This window comes from Rhyacophila brunnea, unplaced genomic scaffold, assembly GCF_057557595.1.
Source record: "Rhyacophila brunnea isolate RB1 unplaced genomic scaffold, BYU_Rbru_1.0 scaffold_2, whole genome shotgun sequence".
In the NCBI taxonomy this organism is placed as follows: domain Eukaryota; kingdom Metazoa; phylum Arthropoda; class Insecta; order Trichoptera; family Rhyacophilidae; genus Rhyacophila; species Rhyacophila brunnea.
In genome coordinates this window covers 9,851,874-9,874,366 of record NW_028232859.1, presented here as the reverse complement: position 1 = coordinate 9,874,366, position 22,493 = coordinate 9,851,874, and the positions used below count along the sequence as shown (strand labels likewise).

The 22,493-nt window shown below is 33.4% G+C and overlaps 1 protein-coding gene across 1 annotated transcript in view; it reads left to right on the top strand.

Moving 5' to 3' along the window:
• Positions 1-16,068: 16,068 nt before the first annotated feature.
• The window catches only part of Inx7 (innexin 7), a 36,987-nt gene continuing 30,562 nt past the window's right edge, over positions 16,069-22,493 (top strand). The window contains exon 1 of the mRNA XM_085946713.1: positions 16,069-16,284. The gene's annotated coding sequence lies outside the window, so the exon portion shown is untranslated. The remainder of the gene's footprint in view (positions 16,285-22,493) is intronic.

Here is a 22,493-nt window from a genome sequence, read left to right as displayed (position 1 = left end):
ACTTTTTATTAACCGTCGAAAGAAGACGCCACCAAGAAGAAGAATTTGCTGTGAAGGTAATTGAATATATGCAATTATTAATTGATGAATTAAAACTGTCCCAACCGTCGAAAACAGCATTGATTCATTTAAAAACAAAAATCGGTGTGTGTACTTATGTACGCGCGTTAAAAGTTATACTTCTTTGGCGTAACAAAACAAAAACAGAAATTGTGATAAACTAGATTCTTTGACTAGCTCTTAGTTATCTTGTTAAATTACACACTCAAGAAAAAGGGCCGCTTGATGGAACGCCGTTGGTTTATTTTGTTGAAATAAAGCCGTCTAATAGAATAAAAAAGTACGTGTCGACATCTAGCGCTCGCTCCGCCGAAGCTAGATATCGACTATTGTTTGTAAGAGGGAGACAGATTCTTCTTCCCCCTCTTATGCCGCACCTGTGTGTGGCGTGATAGTTGTCATCGGTTATTTAGAGCACACGCGCATATAAATTGTGATCCTTCTGTATAATAATATTCATGCAGATTAATATAAATAAAGTTAATCGTATATTAAAACTACGTTGCTTATTTACGATCCTCAAAACAATCCACAATTCCCAACATATTTCTATACACTTTAACTTATATTACTAAATTATATAATGGTTTCTCGTTGTTCTTATTTTTAAAGTACCAACTGTCACTCTGGCGTTTAATAGTTTGTTTACGTAAGGAATTGGAAATGGCCGACAATAATAAATCCGCTGCCTAGGCAACGGAACAATTCTAAACTTTAATATTATACTGTATAATCGTCACGATTGCAGTATCATACTGTGGCGTAAAGATAGTGCGTTCGGCTAATAACCGAACAATCGGTGGTTCGAATCCAATCGAGTGCGTTTTTTTTTCGTGTGAAAAAATAAATTATGTGTTACATGTCACACACCAAAAATACACTCTGATCTGAATTCCCAAACGCGCCAAAAGAATTATAAAACTTCAAAAATGATTGTGTTGTGATGACAAAAATGACAGTGTTGATTCAGTAAGAATTATTTGGTTTGCTGTATCGGCTTGTGTTTTTCACTACCTAAGCCAGTTCACTCTTCGAGTTCAGAAATGACCTACATTTAGTGGTGTCCTGATTCAATTTATTGTCGTACTTATTATATTAGTGATAAGCTGATAAGTGATAAGAAATTACTTTGTCGTTATCAGTGATATCAATCATATCATAAAGTAACAATATTGTTATTATGCAATGTTTAAAAATCTTCCAACATATTATGTAGACCATTCACGTAAATTAATATTTTTCCTTCGCTTATGTAAGTATTGGCTTATTTAATGTACCTGCATACTTATATACAAGTAATACATTTTGTTTTCCATTTCACTTCACTTCAATTATGAAGGCCCTGATAAGAGATAACACCTTTGCAATACATGAAAAAATACGCACGTAGCTTTGTATAGATATAGAATATAGATAGGCACATACTCGTAACAAAATAACTAATAAAGTCTGACCTGCATTAAAATGAAGGTATCGGTAATTTTAAAGATAAGCATTTGTTTGTAATATTACTAAAAGACTGACTGACAAAAACATGTATTATTCCTAAAATGCTTGACCGCTAGTGGTTCCAAATACGGCCACCATGGCACCCACATAATGAAGCGGGCCCCCTACCTATCGCTAAGGTTCTACAGTAGTGTACCACCAAATTGTATTCAGCGGAACCCCAGGGTTCCACGAGGTTCGCCGAGATGAAATTAAGGGTATTCCGAGTAATTTTTAGCGTTTTTTTAAATAAGTCCACTTGAAGTATTGAGTTGTTATCAGCACGTAGTATCACATTATTATCAAGCACTGATCGCGACTCCCTTTTATGGTAACCAAGTAACTTGCGACCTTTCGCCATATTGGATAAATAGCTGGTACCTATTATTTGTCAGGTAACACACTTTAAATAATTATAAAATAAAATTCTACACGTGAATTATCATTTAATTATATTGATCATATTATCACACCAAATTGCATCGTATAGGCACATATAAAATAGCGCCCTTATATATTTTTTCTGTTAGAGCAAATTTGTGGTGTGTGTGCCTATTCTAACATATCACCTAATATCAAAAAAGAGCTAATTGTGGTAAATATATCACTTTACGTATTCTGGCGGTTAATTATGTAAAAAAGGTAACCTTCTGATCTGTCAAAAGGTAATATCTTTTAACAGCCCCTCTCTTGGGCGTACTAACTTTGAGAATGAGACAGAATACGTAAATTTTACATATTGAGAATTGAGACGCAAGATCCAACTGTTTTGCTGCAATCGCAATGACTTGACTAATAACATTTTAGGTTATGTCTGACGTACCAATACAAAATTCTTGTGTTCGGCTCATTACTGACTAGATGGCCCTGGTTTGGCTTTATCCACTTGCAATAAGGTATTATCCGCTTGGGTTCGGTAGCACGAGCATATCCGAATTTAACCGACATGTCTACCAACCTAAATTTTCGCCGTATTACGAATTAGAGATAGCCGCCGATAACCGTTTAGTCTGAAGTGTATAAAATACCTTCCGTGCTAAGTTGAAACAACAAACCGTATCCGTAACCGTTAAGAATAAACCTGCAGGCCCCCAGACTAAAGCCCTGTTAGCCCCCCTTTGTGAGGGCCATGATGAAACCTGAAAGCTAACGGATAAATAATAGATGGCTATTCAAGAATTCGAAAACGAAATTCTCCGAAGAATACTTGGACCGGTTAAATAAAACCAAAGGTGGCACATCCATACGAATGCTGAACTCTGCGAACAATTTAATCCTAATGTAGTCATTAGTTTTGAGGGCGCGAAGACTCAGTTGGGCTAATCACGTTCTTAAACGCGATGGATCTAGAGCTCTCAGTACATTTTATAAAGGAACCGAAGAATTGGGCAAATAACGCTAAGAGGGACGGAGAGAGGCTGACCGATTGGAGAGAGAGATCAGGATATACGAAGATCGTAGATCCTGGGTTGCAGTCATGGATAATATACGTGTTGCAGTTGGACCTAATAGCCTATCCATCCATAGACTGAAACCGTATGCGGTTTAGAACCATGTGCCATACTAAAGTTATGATTTCTGTTCATGAAAATATATTTTCATCAAGTTTGTAAGTGTAAGTATATGGTATATAAACGGATACGATCAGATGCTTATAATATACTTATATATTTCCATGAACAGAAATCATAAATTTAATATGGTACACGGTTCTAAACCGCATACGATTTCAATGTATGGATATCCTCTATATGATCTGTAGCGCCAGTTTAAGTGAGTAAGTAAGTAAGTACTTGACTCGTCTCACGAATTATTTCTAGAAACATGCTGTTTAAAGGCTTAGAAAATTAATTTTCAGATAAAACAATGTTTACTTTTTCAATTATTGTTATGTGCATAAGAAATATTCCAAGACGTCAGTTGACGGAGGTTAATTCTAAATTCTTTATTTTTCTGGTGCACATCTTATCACCACTGTGTATTCTGTGACTAACTTATTGTCACAAACGTTTCTCCAGTATTTACACAAAGACGTTGACTGTTTACCAACATGAGCGACAGATTTTGCTGCTCACTGCTCACCTGTGAGAATTTTGCACCAGTAAATTTTAATTAAAATATTATCACCTTTCTAAATACATACTATCTATTATTTTTTGCCTGTAATATTTATATACAATATAAAAGAGCGAGATTAGTTTAGTCTAGTTCAGTGGTGCACAACCTATTTGAATGAAATGCCAATTTATTTAGTTTCAAATTTTCCACGGACCGCAGCGGGTAAAAGTGTTCACTTCTGTCGGGAAACCATTCATGCGGAATCCACCAGTGTCCAGTGATATACTGATTTTACTGGTTTTATATTTGGGTTACCGGACTACCCCCAAATTTAAAAAAAGGATATTATTACTGCATTATCATATTATGTAAACAGAATTTCTAACAACCTATGGATAATAGGCCAAAATTGAGCGTAAGTATATTTTATTACATTTATGTGATATTAATTATTCTCAATGGGTAGGTATATAATATTACATGTTAGCTTAAACCTTAAACCATATTGAATTATAATTTATACTTGCAGGTTACATTCTCTCAGAAACATTTATATACACTTATTAGCTATAAACATCTCAGATTAAGTGGTAGGTACCGTAATTGATCATTTTAAGTAAAAAATAATTTTATATTATACTAGACGAGACATACATTTTATTATTTTAAATTTAATAGTTACATAGGTATATTGGTGATGAAGTAGGTTAGTATTTATTATTTTGGGTTGCATCAAATGCCATTTTGAGCCGCATGCGGCCCACGGCCCCCTGTTTGTATTTCACTGGTCTAGTCAGACTCATTAATGCTCAAACATGTCATAAAGACCAATAAAAGGTAAGTGACTAATCTTGTGAATAATATAATTTATTCATGAACAATAACTTGTATCAATATTCTTGTTAATTAATAGTCTTTGTTACTTTACAAGAACACAAATTGTGATAATATGACTGATGAACATAGAGAAAGCAACATATTACCTAGTATATTAATAATATTTTTTAAATACTATACGATGCCTATGTTTAGATATAGATAAATAGCGGTCATTCATATTAAATTGTCACGAGAAACCGGTAAATGGTAGATACCAAATTATTTTTAGAGATACTACAGACTACAGCCAAGGGTAGGCACTGGCTACCTCCAACATCGTTCTTCACCGACTCCTCTCTTTTGTATTGGATCGCCAGTTGAACACGTCGAGGGTTTGTAAGACATCCATCCATCCATCGTCCATCCACCAGCGGTTCGTCGCCTTCCGGTGCGTCGTCGTCCCTCTGGCTTCGATGACGATGCGTCGTTCAGATTTTTTCGTTCGTCGTTCAGGTTTATATATTATATATATTGAAGTATGTGGCGTTGTCGGGCTTAGGCACACCCTTGCAAAAATGTTACTTGTGCGATAAACCGCTTAATTTAACATATTACAATACAATAATAGTCAGTAATGTCAGGATTATTAATGAATACTTCGATTATTTTTTGAGTACAGCCACTGCTCTCAAAGGTTGTGATATTTGTTTTCGTTCCGCCATTCGCCGTCCTTTATAATGTGCCACCCCTATGCAACGCATAACATACCTACCCCCACATTACGTCACTGGGTGTATACTTATTCAATTTAAATTGGCGAGTTAATATGTTTATAATAACTTAAAATTGATATTCATTAGATACCTACTAATGACATGCATTTGAATTAAAATGTATAAGAAAGTAATAAACTTCATAGTTTCTAGTAGGCCATTCCCATGGTCGTGCAGCTTACCATTAAAGGCGATGCTCATCCCTGCTAGGAGAGAACATAATATTAAATATTATGCCATTAGTAATTAAACAAATTGCCGAAGGTGCTAAATCTATAAGTACTTTTATGCTCCCGTGACATCTACGTGTATTTTTATCAGTTCTCTTAATCTCTAAACATTTATATAGTATGCAAGTGATTTGATACTATGTACATTTCTTAATGATGCCATTATGAAATGATATCAATTTAATGATATATTAATAATAGTGATTCCACTGTAAATAATACTCGTGATATAGGTATATAATTTTGATTTGTTTTAGAAATACTGTATATCTACGTAAAATATAATACACCTACTATCATAAACATTGGTGCATACGAGGGTAGCCGTTTATATTTCGGGAATAACAAACAAAAACGAATTTTTTATCAATGAAAACAGTTTTATGTTTTTCAAAATATTCTCCACGACAATTTATACACTGAAAAGCATTTTTGCCACTTTGTAGAAGGTAACTCCAAAACATGGTTTTGAATGCATCAACCCCCTCCCATCTTCTGGTGTAGAAAATCGTTGACCACGCAATTTATCTTTAACTGTCGTCAATAAAAAGAAATCATTTGTTGCCAATTCGGGGCTTCAAGGCGGATGACCCATCAATTGGATGTTTTGAGTGCTCAAATAGGCGCTTGTTTGAGCCGATGTGTTGTCTTGATGAAGGATGATTTGACGCCGACGGTTGCTTTTCCTAATTTCACCAAAAACATGGCCATGCGACATGGCCCGTTTTTCCGAAAAAACAGGCGACCATTTGCTTCGAAGTGCTTCGAGCGCGAGCAACTTTTGTTGGTTTAACTCATTTTGGAAGACCCATACGGTCGACTGCTGTTTACTTTCGGGCTCATACGTATAGATCCAAGATTCGTCACCTGTAATAATCTTATAAACGATTTTTGAAGCACCTCGATCGTATTTTTTGAGCATTTCCTTGCACCAATCGACACGCGCCTCTTAGGGATCCAACGCGAACATAGCTACCTTACGTCTAAATGTCCATGCAACACAATATACACTGTAGTTTTACGAATGCCCAGAGATGCCTCATTCTCACGGTATGTCACAATTATGACGATCTTGCATTATCAGTTCACGCACCAGCATCGATGTTTTCTAGAGAAACAACTGATTTTGGACGACCTTCACGCGACTCATCTGTGAGCGAATGACAGCCACGATAAAATTCGCCAAATCAGCGATATACCGTAGTTTGTGATGGTGCTTCATCTCCATATAAAGCATTAAGTTCAGCGATGCACTGTTCCTGTGATAATCCACGTCGAAAGTTGTTAAAAATAATCGCACGAAAATTTTCACGAGTTAATTCCATTTTTTGGCCGAGATAAATTTTTCAAATGAATTTAAAAAAACAAAAAGCGTCCGTTTGTTAAAACGTTCTGAGTACTTTTGATGTTAAAAATGTCAAACTTCAAAATACAGAAGTCAAATTGCACCTAGCAACACCAGTGTTGCAAATTCCCGAAATATAAACGGCTACCTATGTAGTATAATACCATCTTCGTTCCGAAGAGTAACAGATGGTGTTGAGGCTACAATTTTTACAGGAATACGTCCTCTAAATACTATTTATAGAGAGTACACGGCAGAGCTACGGGATGCTGGCATGAATGCCTGAAATGACGTAAGAAGACTGGCTATGCAACAGGGATTCTTGGAGGCGCCGCGTGGTGTTTATTTACTCCAGCGAAGAGACACAGCCGAAGAAGAAGAATACACTAGTTACTTAAAAACACAGACAGAGATGTACCTTCATTTAATCTTAAATTATATTATAATTGTTTGTAAACTTCACAAATGCACATGCACAAATATTTGCTTGGAACTTAACATTTGCCGACTTCTGCAAACAATACCAAGTCAAATATATTTTGAACAGTCCACATCGTAAAAATTTGCGCGCTTTAATCGAAATAATATTCCATTTGTCCACGCAGCGCTAATTCTGATAAACCAGTAAACAAAATCCGCAAGCATTTCCGCAAGTAAGGAGAGCTTTCTTGTTGGTCAGTGCGTTTTCCATCCGCGGTGGAAACGTTTGTAATTATATGTTTATTTGTTTGCGGGTAGTTATATTATGTCGCTTATATATTATATACTACAATAAATACAATTATATTACATTACAATAAGTATTCGTGGGTTTAGAGACTTCAAGGCTGAGACACTGATTTTGATAGAACACGATAAATAAGTAAGTATACAAACCATACATTTTAACTAAGTAGGTACCAATACCTAGTGAAAAAATATCAATGTACCTATTCCCGTCACTATAATTAGATCCTGTGACTAAAATATTTAAGAAAGGTATTTTTTATTAATATTATTGGTTAATCTTTTTGGGTCCAAAAGTATCTGTCTGGGAGGTTATGTAATGGGCCCTTTTGATGTTAGTTGCAGGAATTTTGTTATGGCTTAGGTGATATTTTATACAAGAAATAGTTACGTATATTTTTTAGATTTAGCTGCTTAAAATTTAACAATACTTAAATATATGACTATTTGATCTATTTTACAAAAATAAATCTTACAAAAAACTCTCAACTTTCATTCCGGATGGAAAAATAATCAAAAAACTTAGTAAATTGTAAGAATTCATTCATAACGATATATTTCTTCACGAAAGATCTTGAATAAAAAAATCACAACAATTCTCGAGAAATCAAATCAATCACAAATTTTCGAAAATTAGATATGTCTTAATTTTCAAATCACGTAAATCGGAAAACTCGAGAGAAAAGGATGAGAATACCTGAATTGATATTTGAGTTGGGCGACAAACCAGTCAGGAATCCATAATATAGGGGTTGAATAAAAATTATGCAGGTAGTTAGATACACATTCAACTAGTTTTTATAATAGTAGTTGCATTTCATATTACAATAAACAACCCAGGGGAGTCCCCCTAAAGTCCTTAACATGGCAGATGTCACGCTAACCGAATGCAACAAAGTAATTTAACAATTTCTTCACGATGATGAAATTTAAGTAATTTTTAAATAACACATAAAAATGCAATATAAAAACAAAATTTGTTTCATCAAGTGTCCGTTTTGGAAGAGATTGGAGGTAATTAAATTGTTTCTTTTTTAATTTGGCGATCGGACCCAAGAGCGTGAGACATCTTTATTTTATTATTATATAGTATTTAGAATGTGTCCACCACAGTTTACAATTTACATTATTCTAATATACCTATTGCAAATGTAAAATGAATACATCCTTTATTTTTTAAGAGGGCACCATTTAATATTCACATTAAAAATCCAGTTTTGTCCTTTACTTTCAAAATCGTACTTTATTTCTGCTGAATCCGAAAAACCATCTTAAACCTTGGTTATTGGTATATTTATTTAGAGGAAAATGAAAATGCAGTCTGGTTTTTTTCGATTGTTGCGGTACAAGTGGTATTTTTCTGAAGATAAAACATTTTTTAATAAGAAAACAGAAGACAGGAAAAAAAATTAAAGAAAAATACCATAATTAAACAGGCAGTATAATTTATAATTTGCGGATAAATTTTCTTGGAAGAGCTAGAACATAAAGTTTGGGGAAAAACATTTGAAATTTGGACCAGGAGTTTAAAAATTTTGAAGACATGCGTGACACAACGCGTATGTACCTACCTACTATAATTTATGCGGTTATAAGTGAACGGATATTTAGTAAGTATACCACTATGATAATATATTTGTTAGTTTTAATTTAGAAATGACACTAAACTTTTATTTAATTAAACTATTATGCTAACATGTCCACATTAACATTGAGTAACTCTTTGTAAGTTGTAAATTAATGGTATATGGCAGGGATGGCGAACCTTTTTACGAACGCGTGCCAAAATTTCCCAAACAATATTTTTCGACTGTCTGACGTGCCAAGCAGTTTTTCATGGCGAAAAAAAAGTTTTTAAAAGTTCTCTAAAAAAACGGTTTTTAAGAATTCCATTAAAAAAAATCAAAATTACAATTGAGTTCTTGATATTTTACACCGTATTTCTAGCCGAATGCATATCTTTTATTCTTTGAAAATTTTTGTCTTGTTTTCAAATTTCTCAAAGAGATCGTGGAAGCATTTGACCCACTCTTCATTTCATAAGGTTTGTTGATTGAGTATTTATATTTTTAATTGCCCGATCCTAACGACCGACCTATGCAATTGTATATTTACATTAAACGTCATGATTATCTTTAAAAGGATTTGCCTGCTATTTTTTATATAATGCGATTTGTCATTTATGAATGACTGAATTTTGTCGTTTCCGTTTGCGCATCGATTGATACACATAATATGAAAAACCCAAGAAAATACGCATGGCTATGTCGTCATTATTTTTTAATATTATATATGAGTAAGTAGGTACTTAAGTGAGTATATATTTATTTGTACATCTTTTTTTATAAAAAAAACATTTTTTAAATAGGAATAATAAGGATATAAAATAGGTAGTAATTTCTTTTCGGTGCTGTTCGGTTATCAGGAATACAGCGGAAAACACATTTTGAAAATACCCGATATACTGGATTATTTATTAGTTTGGGTTAGTTTAGGTTAGGTTAGGTTAGGTTAGGTTTGGTCCCGCCGGCATCGTGCACTTCACGTCCCACTCTCAGGTTAACCTAACAAATAATCCAGTTTATCGGCTATTTTCAAAATGTGTTTCCGCTGTATTCCTGATAACCGAACAGTACCCCATCCCTGGTATATGGACTCAATGTTTGTATAAATCAGAGGTGAATATATTATGACGAAGTTGATCGAATAATTATTAGTTATAGGTAATAGGTATTACATAAATGTGAAATAATCTTTGGAAATTTTGAATATGTCTTGTGCCTTGTGTTTGTATCTAAGATAATCTTAAACGCCCCGTCTGATGAGTGTCGTAATGCAGTGGCATTTAAACTGTGCGCCTAGTGGCGTCACAACCTGTTATTTCAAAAATTTATAATTTCAGATATTCTTTAGATTTCAGATTGTCGCACCAGTTTGCGACCTCTAAAACTTCCTCTCACGATATAAAATTGTTTTTGAACAGCACCTAAGTATATTATATTCGCAATTATTGGTTTCAAAAATACTTTCATGAAGATATGGATTCGTTTACATGGATTAGATCTGAGAGAAATGCAGGTAAATGCAAGTTATGTTCCGTGTAGGTGGCAAACTAGGTGTATTTACGTGAATATCAGAATTCAAATATTTCTGCGTGTAATATAATATATTGGAAAGGTCCAAAATAATATCGTATAATAATGTGATTATTTTACATTTTGAGAGTGAGACTAAAATGGGCCGGCACTTTGAGTTTAGTTAAAGAGTGCTACTGTGACCTAAGCGTGTGTTTAGTTTTAATACAAAATTTGAGAAACTACTTGGAGAACATCAGGGACATTCAATCACTGATTGGTATTTTTGGGGCGCCGAGAAAAAATCTTTAGACACGAAGAGCGCCGCGAGACGAAAAAGTTTATGGACCACCGATGTCATGGGTTTCACCATAACATGAAATATGAAACTCAAAATATGTAGTATGTAATTTAATTTATTTAAATTTATGACGCCGATTGACCACTTTCACTCGGCTGATATCGGTAAAAATGGCATAAAGCTGTATTAAAAATTATTAGAACATTCGATATTTATGATACCTGTTTTAATAGAATAAAAAATGAATTTCTTTCTTGATGTATAATTTTAACTGGGTAATCACGAAATACGTTACAGTAAAAATATTTATTATATAATGTTATAGTTTGCAAGCTTCAAAACGAACAAAATTTAAGTTTAAGTTAATTAGCCTTCCTTTTAATTTAATTTTAAAGTATTAGTAATCCAACGTTCACAATGTTTCTATTACATCAATCTGAACCTAAAGCTTTATTATTGTATGTATCAGTAAAATAGTGTCTTTCATATTTGTATATTCTATCCACTGCGCTCAACGTTGGTTTTCTTTGACGTAAATTTATTCGTCATAATATATAAAAAGGGGCCTCTAAACAGAGCTCAAAATAGAAATTTTACGATCCGAAGCGCTTGAGAATTTTCCAAAAATATCAATATATTATTTGTCTAATTTTATGTATACCTACTTATTATATAAAAAAATACGTATGATAAATCGACGCAGCAACCCTAAAAATGGGAAATTATGTCTTTAATGTAATCTCTAAAATATATTATTTAAAGTAGGTAAGTGAATTTAATTACTTTTTATTAATTTATGAACCAGAATGCAATATTTAATATTTCTATGAGACGGAACAGTCATGTCGACAATTTTACAAACTGCGCTCCAGTGCGCTCCGGTCCATTTCGAGCACTGTCTCTAAACGATTCAAATCAATCATAAAGTTAACAACTTATACCAAATCTACGTATTTCTCATAAATTGACTGTAAAATATTACAAAACACTCTACATTTTTAATTTTGTAATGTTTTTTAATGGTTTAAAGCTAGTAGGTGTGAGTATATTTTCATATAAGTATTAATTTTACATAGATAAGTATATAAATTATAAAAAAACAATTTCAAATAAATTGTAGGTATTGTAACTCTAATCCATATTCAATATTTTTGGTACTTATGCAATTGCTATAATTCTAAATTTTAGTGTACATATCCTTCGCCTGGAGAAGGTATGATAAATATTTTTTTTCTATATAAGAGTCACATTATCATAGACAGCTATTGAATAAAAAATCTTAGTATGAGATTGCTAATATAAAAATAGGTAGGTATACAATTGAATTTTTAAAAGTACCGTGACCAAAACCCAAGATTTTTTTTAACTGGAAGCCAAACTTAAAAAATAAAGTTTTCAATAGCTCTGATTAGAAGTAAAAATTGTTAAATGCAGTAGGTAGGTACGTACGTAAATATGGATTTAAAGACAAAATACGCTAATGATGACTTACTTGGAGAGACGACAAAGAATTGAGGTGGTTTGACCATGTAAATAGAGATACCAACCAGATACCATGTCTCAGTCTTTCCAAATTAAACGAGTATCTGACCACATCGTATTGTAACCCTCTCACTTGCCAATCTTCTTGCATCCTCTTGACAGGGATTCTTGGAGGCGCCGTGTGGTGTAGATATACTCCAACTAAGGGGCGGACATGATCGACGAGGATATTGTATAATAAATACACTGAAAAAACGTTTAAAATGGTCAGATATCGGAAATGACAGTCAGAGTAACAGAGAGATGACAGTCAAGATGTTAAGTGCAACGAAATCCAATAAAATCTTTTTACATGTTTCGTGTACAACACTAGTAATCCATAAATTGCATGTTTCAGTAAGTATATAATTTTCAAATCATTAGCAAACTGCTTTGACTATGTGCATGCGCACACAAAAATGTTTATCTAAAGTATTTCAATTCAGTGTTTGATATCTGTTTCATAATATCATTTTTTTTCGTAGGTATATTCACAAAAAGGACGATGCTTTGTCTAAAGAATCATTAAATTAAAACCAATTATACGGTCATTAATACATCATACAACGAAACTGCCATCTTCATGACGTCAAGTTCATCAACATTACTCTCACAGTGCAATCAAAAATACCTGTTGATATTATTCATTTATATCCGCAGAAAACCCAATTCTTTTACAATAATTAAATTAAATGATAATAACAACAATTTTACAAAGGCGTTACGAAAAAGATTCATTTTGCGTAATATGAAACTTTTGCAAGTTGCCCATTTTTGATAGGTAATATTTTTTCTAAGAAATACGACGAAATGTCTTCAAAAAAATCTATGTATATAGGTACTAACCAAAAACTGGCATTGTTAATTAATCAATAATTAATATTGAAGGTTTTAAAAAAAGTTTTATTTGTTAATTCTACTTACCTAATTCAAGTTATAAACTCATCTTCAGAACGACAATAAGATAACTAAAACTGAACGCTTACAGCTTCCAAGGCAGGGCAGAAAGAAAGTGGTATTGTGTTAACATGTCTTCTTTCTTTCGTACAACAGTGCCGTATTTATTTTTTATAATTTATTTTACTAGAAAGATTCACTTCTACGGACTTAAAATATGAGGTTTTATTACTAGGTATAAATAGCACACACATTAATCAGAAACAGGTAAGATATTTTTACAGGGCTCGAAATGGACCAGAACCCTTCGAAGTACAGCTACGATTCGTGAAATCCCCGAGACTATCGCACCGTCTAGTTGAAAAAATAAAAATTGCTTCCCGGTCCATGAATTATTAAAAAGAAATTAAATCCAGTTATTTTATATATATATTTTAAGTTTAATACTAAACTTGTTGGACTCATTGTAAAAAAAAATATTTATGACGTGTCGTAAACCTCGTTTTTGCCTGCGGCGCTGACGTTTAAATACTACAAGTTTAAAGACTGTAATTTTATTTGACCGTCTGAGCTAGGTAGGTATATTATAATAAATATGTTAATATTTTTGGAAAATTATCGAGTGCTGGTAAGATAGAATAACAATTAAGCGCCTTACGGAGAGGGGCCATATCGTGGATCTAACTCGTGGTACTATACCTGTGCATCCATGTGACAAGTAGGGATAATGCAAAAAAGTCGCAGATGTGCGTTAATTAAGACAGATGTAAACATGTTTCTTAGTTTAAATGAGGTTAACGTCAAATATACCGGTGAAAACCAACATTTATATGTTGCTTAAACCACTACATTTTGAAGGGGTTCTGGTTTAAAAATAATTAAAATGTTTTCCGGCTTCCAGGGTTCGTTTTCGGTTCAATTTTGTTTTCGTTCAATCATTTTGACGTTGATACAGTGAATCTAATCTCACCGTACTTTTGATAAAATTATCTGCCTAGGTCAAAGGTGTGTTTGATACGTCATATAATAATATTATGTTTTATCCATAACATGGCTATGTTATACTCCTGATTTCTAAAAAGATAAATCTATCGCAGGGGTGCCAATTTTGTTTATGGTCGACCAATTGCATAAAAGTAAAGCGGAGAGCTACGTAATACAATGCAAAGCACGCATTGATATGGTTTCTCATTAGGTGTTATTTTATATCTATTAAGATAAGTAACTGAGATGAGATATTTTTTTGAATTATTAAATTTATTATGAAAGATACTTTTGCCCTTTCATACTAGGACTGGTTTTAAGAACAAGCTGCGAGATGTTAAATGAGCGTACATGGTACCTATTGATATAGTTTTTTTTCTGTATGTTCAATTGCATTTTTTTGTGTGTTGAAATTTTACGGGACCCACCTATTTGAAATAACATTTTCACAAGCATTTAAATGAGCAAACAATGTATTGTTATGGTTTTTATCAGTATGTGTCATTAAATGTGGACAAAATTGTTTCACTATATTGTATTTTGAGATGCCCCACTCGTAAGCGTACAAATGAGCAAACATCGCATTGATGTTTTTTTCATTATTCATTATCACCCGGGGTCGAACTACTCACTACCGGATGAAGCATTTTCCTAGCTTCTTCCACTCTTCGCCGTCTTTAGTTTCTCGTTGCCAACAGCGCTCGAAATGTAAAATTTTACGAACCGGAGCCCCTCGATAATTCACCGAAAATGTTGACATTTTTATGTAATTTTAGTTAAGTATAATAATAAGTTTGATACATTTTTTGTTATGTGTAGCTTATACCGCAGGTTTAGCATTTTTACCATGATTTTGACAACTATTTAAAAAAAAGTGTATACAAAGTAAATTAATTTAGTTACTTTTTCATAATTCATGACCCGGAAACCAACATTAAATTTTTCAACGAGACGGAATTATACTGTCGGAGATTTCACGAACCGGAGCTGTGCTCCTTTGGGCTCCAGTCCATTTCGAGCCCTGCATTTGCGTCCGCAAAACTTAAAACGTTCGTCGATCCTGTGGGTTTTAAGGCGGACGTAGTCATTTAGTGTCCAGTGGTAGTCCATTCGCCTAACAAATTGCCATTCAAACAGCTTGGAGGCCTCTATCACATAGAATAATTTGTCTTAATCCTTATTCACTTGTTTATTTTGTCGTCTTTACTAGTTATTCTACATATAAAATAAGTATATTGTTATTTTTATTATTATTATTACAACGTTTTTCTTAGCTCGTATTCTTATTTGTCCGGTGGTTGTTTGTCCGGTACATATCTTGCAATCAATTTTTAACTAACTTCCCGACTAGCCAGACATTTGAAACTTTTAGAATATATCAAAACAAGATGCCAATGCATTCTTTTAATACTTTTAGCCATCTTTAAGTAGAATTGATTTCATTTTCAGTTAATTCTGTTTTGTATGAAAGGTTATTTCGGAAGAAATCTGTAAAAAGTAAAACTATTTTTGGTTGCTAAGTGGGTCCTAGCAATTAAATTAGTAATATTAATATATACGTGCGTTACTATGGAAATCAATATGACATTTCAGTAGTATTTCTATCAAGTACACATTTTTTTGATCGTTTAAGTTAGTCAAGTCAAGTTTATTATGATTCAACAGAAAATTTAAAAACGTTCTTTATAAAAAGTTCTTTTTGTCTTGTTATTATATTGTTTTTTTTTTTTTAAGTAAATGGCAGTAACCTCTCGATCACCGTGTAGTCTGTCCAAATCGCCGATGATTTTTCGCAGTATACACGGAGCGCGATGTCACATACATGCTGCATTTGCCCGAACAGTCCCGCGAGTTGTACGCTATCAAATTATTATCATTGTTGTACCGCGTGTGGAACGGAGACGAGCGGTTTCGGATACGGGCACTCATCAACAGGGGCCGTGGACCACGTGGTCTGATAAACGTCAAAATAAACCGGTTTCCGCAGTGACATCTGACATCTGTCAAAGTGAGTGAAAGTTTTGATTTCATTTCAGTGACGCTAAAAACCGCGCCAAATTTTAATAATTGATCGATCGTTTCGACCTTCATTAATCATTACTATCTTATATATAACTTTACATTTTATTAAAAATAAAGACTGAAGTTCATGCGTGTTCCAATTTTCAAATCCTTGTCTGTGCTGTCATTTGTATTACGCACTGAAACAATAATTATTAATTCAATTATAAGTACATGTTATAATATTTTTATTGTGATGATTGCTTAAAATAATGGTGAAAATTTTAAAAAGCATGAATAAAGGAAGGAATGTTTTATAAGAATAAGACGTGGTCATTTGGATGACTTCATTATTTTATTAATTGTGGAAATAATCCTTATAAGTACCTATAAACGCAAGACATTTTCCTTGGCAGTGTTAAAAACGATAATGAGATTACGGGACTGACTTTAGGGCTTTAGGTCATCTTTTTCTGTTATTTTTACATAAGTTCCTAAATACATAGATGCCATCATAAAGTTCGTCATAAATAACAAGAGTTTAAATATTTTTCGTACATCCTTGGATGGGCTTTCCACCTAATAAGCTAATAATTATTACAGAAAAATCTAAACGTGTGTAAGCCTTACTTTTACGGGCACATACTGAAATATAATTTCTAATATAATTTTAAGAACGTTTGATAAAACGTCATGTTTACCTTTTTTGTGCAATTATTGTTTGTCATCCATCATTTAAACGGTGTGATAGTACAAAGGTAAAAACACGATATCTAAAACTAGTGTTTGTTTCTGGCGTCTGATGATAATGGCCTTTATTTTTATTTATTTACCGTTATTTTATATATTTTACACACGAAATATAAACGGGCATTTTTGGTTTTTGGTCAATTTGTGACAAGAGCAAAATTAGTTACATACTTTGAGACACTACAGTCTTACTAAACTTCATTTGATCAATTCAAAATATTATTATAATGACATACTATTTGACGATTAGTTTTATAAAATTTACTATTGCAGTTTATTTTCTCACGTTACAGGGAGAAATAAAAGGTTTAAGCTTAATCATGAATTATTATTGGCTAAATACAAGATATACAGTTGTGACATAACATATTTGAGATATTGTCAGTGACGACCCGTGTGGGAGGTAGGTCATACGCTGCTAAGGGGGCGGCAAATATAATTGACGTAATGATTACTTTGTAAAATATGAGGGTATGTTTTGTCGTAATGTGAATACTCCCCGGCAATCTGTTGTGGCAACCGGATATTTGAGCATATGAGGAGTCCACATTTACGTCGCACGTATTCTTTGTATAGTTTTATACAATATGTATTGATCTATAAATTCCAAAACGCGACAAAACCGTACGAAAAAAAATATTTTAAGTATCGATTTATTACAAAAAGCGCCAAGTCCGTGTTTCATATTATTTAAAGCATGATTGATTTCGCGCGTGTTTATGTCAACCAATAAGCGAATGTTCAATATTAAAAAGGGCGACTCCCATGCTGTAGCATCTGGTAAACTCATGACAGTGCCACGAAAATATGTGCCTTATGCAGAATAAATTAAAAAGTGAGGTACAAGTAGCGCTACGTCTAATTTTATTTTGCCTATATTTATTACATTTAAGAGTTTATCGGCTGAAACACATTGATATTTGGTTCTAATTTCGACCTAGAATACAACGGAAAAAATAATATTACGTTAAAACAAATAATTGAAGCTTGAAACATAAAAACGTTGTTTCCCGAAAAATATTGAATTGTGGACTTGTCGCTTTTGTAATTAGACGCCTCATAAATCCGATATGCGTAAAATACAAATTGCTGAACATGTCGGTAAAAGCTGCGCCCTGTACGTACGCCTTCTCTGTATGACTATTTTCTCTATAATCTCTCTGGACGTGTTGACTTGACAGTGCGATTTTGTGTTTAGAACTGTGTTTTTTAAGCCTTCACCCTGTCTCCATACGAGTAAATAAAGTACATACGAACGTTAGTGAATGTCAGAATTGTGTTATATTTTTTTATGTATCGGATTCAGATAAATGCGATGAAATATAATAGGTAATGAATTAACATATAAGAATTATTTTAAGACTAAAATGGACGGCAGCGTCATTATGAGTGTTTCACAACACAGTGTAGTAAACCAAGTCCATTTGGGTTATTTTTGAGTAAGCTAGGTTCAAACATAATATTAAAGTATTTATAATTCTGTAAGGGTATGATTACAATTCTAAAGTGTTATTTTGAGTACATTTAAGTTATTATGTAAGGGAAATCATACCTTTACAGAATAGCAAATACTCAAACATTATGTTTGAACCTAGCCTACTCAAAAATAACCAGAATGGACTTGGTTCACTATGGTTGTGAAACACTCATTTTATGTACGCTTAAAGGCGACACTTTTCTTATGAACGTCACTGGGTAGTGAGTACTGGATGACTTATAGGCTCTTATAGACTATATTGTCTAAGCGTAAAACCCATTTAACGTAGCAAGTGGGGCTCTCGCGCAAAATTTCACAAGTGGCGCGTAAATCATCGAAAATACAACGTAATCAAATACGCCAGCGCACACTGGATTTGACGACGCATTGTGCCCGCCTGCCCTATGATTCATCGTGTTTTGGCTTCTCAGCGATACGAATTAACGAAAATACAACGTAGTCCATTCATTGAACACGGCAAGCAAAATCACGCTCCTGGAAGCGGATAGACGGGCGAGAAGCCATTATTTAATAGCAGTGAACTCTTTGTTTAGTTATTGCGTGCCGATATTTCGCTCGTAGAATGATGTCATCGTGAATATTAATTACAAGCCCCGAGAAATTTAATAATATTTTTATTGCTTTGTTATGAGAGACGCTGATAATAATAATTATTGTGTGCTCATTGAGCCCCTTATTACATAGGTGAAGGGTAATGCGCGGGTGGGAGGGGGCCTACTTCGTAGAGAGCGCACCGAGCGCCGCGTTGTTGGGCTTTATGCCATAGGTACGTTTTTGTTCGAATTCGAAAAAAACAAAACCAGAAAAATCCAGGGTGGATTATAAATATAACAGAATAAAATAATACGTAAGTATTCATTTCTAAGAATGTTTGTAACTTGTAACTGAAGAATATACAGTCATTCCCGCCAATCAACGTTAATTTATTTCATCAAACATCGTCGGTTAACGAATCATTGGTTTAACAATCTATGTATGGGGATGTAGATGTCGCTATCTCTGGATTCGTTCCCGGACAATAATTGACGGCCCGGTCAATTGCACGGGCAGACCGATCCACAATCTTCTTCACAGTTATGTAGGTACATAATATACACTGTGACATTGAAGAAAATTAATAATCACTGTAACATTACAAAACAATGTGTGTATTGACTAGGGAATCTAATCCCGAGCCAAAATTCTGATCCCGGGATTTCGGGATTACAATTTGACAATCCCGGGATTGGCATTTTTTTCCATTGTTAATATAAAATTTTTATATTTACAAATAACATTAATAAAATCGGCCAAAAATAAATCTAGTATAATTTATACTATTTAAGACATTTATTGTTAATATTGTATACGTTTAATCTTGGAAATACATAAGTTTAATGGAGTAAATAATATTGTAATATAAATAATAATTTGAATTTAATATGAGATTGCTGTTTCTGATAGTAAAGACTTAATGAATGGGTTAGCGAGATTTAAAATAGTAAAGTAAATGTACTTATGGCCTTTCCGCTTCACAATTCTAATTAGTCAGCCAAATATGAAAATGCCGTAAAACGTATGAGATCATGGTGGAATTAATCTGTTAGTTTTTGTTTTTTCCAATCTTTCTCAATTTTATTAATTTATGTGAAAAAATAAAATGAATCAGCAACTTACACATGGGTATAAATCAAACTTCATTCAAACTCAGTTTATTTCTAATGTAGTTATTTGTTATTAAAAGTATTTTTTTCCGTTATATTTTCGTTTTTATTTTATTTTCCATAAATATTGATAAAAAAAATCAACCCGAAAGTTTCGGGATTATGTTTATCAATCCCGGGATTCATAGGTATCGAAAATAGCTCGGGAGCCCGGGATCCCGGGATTGGAATCCCTAGTATTGACCACATTGCTTCAGTGTTTCATTCATTGATAGTGAACGTCCCCTTGAGACACTGACAGGTTCGGAGCCTCTTTTGTTAGTAAGATTTTAAACAGTCAGGTTATGAAAAGTACGCTTATTATTGGTACTTTCTGACGAAGTCACCGTCTCATTTGCTGCATTTAAAACTGCCAATATCCATTGATTTACCATATTATATCTTAAGAACATAGATAATTTGAAAACATCTCATCCATAAATCATTGTATCATAGCGTTAATAATGTTTTCGTATTTTAAATCAAGATATCAATTAAATGCCTTATAGATATATGATAGACATTTCATGTAAGAACTACTAGTTAAATTCATCTAATTAAGTACGATGCCCGTAGCTTAATTAGAAAAGTACATTGGCGCGAATCCAGTGGTTACAGGTTCAATGAGTCACGTCAGTTTTTTTTTCAAATAAGATTTTGAAATGTTTTCGAATTATGTATTTTCAATATGTGGAATGTTAGGTACATTCTCAATTTTGTGAATTATTCGTTGAATAAAAGAAATAGTTTATTAAAAATATATATCTCAAGCTTTTAGTTAAATTCATATAGGTTTGAAGTGCGTTGATATTTTAGTAAGGTATTAGAGTGCAGTGACGTCCGTAAGCATAAGCAGACTTAGATTGCCGTAGCCTTTCATTTTTAGTCAAAAACTGTGTGCAAATTCGTTAGGTAACTATTTTAAAATTAATTGTCGGCTATACACAATCTACTAAGAATTAAAGCATTTTCACGAAACTTACTCTCAAATAGTGGTGGTTTCAGGGACGTGGAGTTGTCCCTTGTGAAAACATTACCTGAGCGAAGAACCACCATTACAATATCTATTGCAATGGGTATTACATCAATAGTTATGATTTTTTATGCTTCGATTATTCTATAAACTAAGATCTTAATACTTTCTAATGAAGCGACCGCATCGTCTGCTTCATTGGAAAATCGCCACTGCTCTCAAAAGTAGTAATGTTTGTATGTATTTGTTCCTTCATTCGCCGCCCTTAATAATGTGGCGGGACTTATCTGATTCTCATTTCAACAGTTTGAATTCACCTATGGAAAGAGCACACATCAGCCAGCAAAATTATATATTTACTAATTTGTACACACCATAAATTGTTTAAATACTACAGATATATAGGTAAGTATGAAAAAAATGTTTCGGAACAACTCAATCAATGCTAAACAGAGGACGTATTTTAGTAGTAATACCGAAAACATCATTGTTTGAGGTCAAATCTTCTAAAAAGACTACTATAGTGTTTTTTATGTACATAGATTTTACCACAACAATATGTGATAGTTAAACACGTCTATGCACGTCATAAAACAGTTGCATAATAATATGTAGATACCTTATCTAAATACCAGCTGTATTCAAAATGCATCGATTTGTTTATTGGTTTGTTTTTCGGGCTTTGTTGCACTTTGTAATGCCGTGAAATATTTAATTTATTCTGATATTGAAAAGATAAGAAGCTGTTGACCTTGGATCACTTGGATGCAATAAGCGCTATGATAAAAGATGCGAACAACTTTCCTGTCATTTTGTTGTAACATGATGTTGGAGGTGTGTCAAAAGGTTTTACGGGAAACTTGTACGAAATGATCCTAGTGCTGATTATACTAGCATCTTCGTCTAATTAACCAAAACCTCAACCGATAGAAAAATGAAAGCAAAGTTTTTTGTGTTTATGACTTAAATGAGGGTCAAGTAATACAATAGCCCTTGAATGTCATCAAGTATTACCAATATTGAGTGTACGCCGCCGCTGCGTTTACGTAACTTTGATGTAATTATTGAAAATAATTAATCTTTAACACGTCGTGTTTATATTTATCCCATATCATTTTCTCCGCACACAAAAATCGTACATTTTTTCAAACACATCCATAACGTAACGCACTGATAGTTATTTTTGTGTTTCTTGGGTGGATCATATGCGGCTGGTGCCATGGCCCCAGGGGGGGGGCTGACAGGGCTCTAGCCTAGGGGCTCGGGTTCAGGAGGGGCCCGGCCTGGCAGGTCGACCACATGGTGATTGAGAT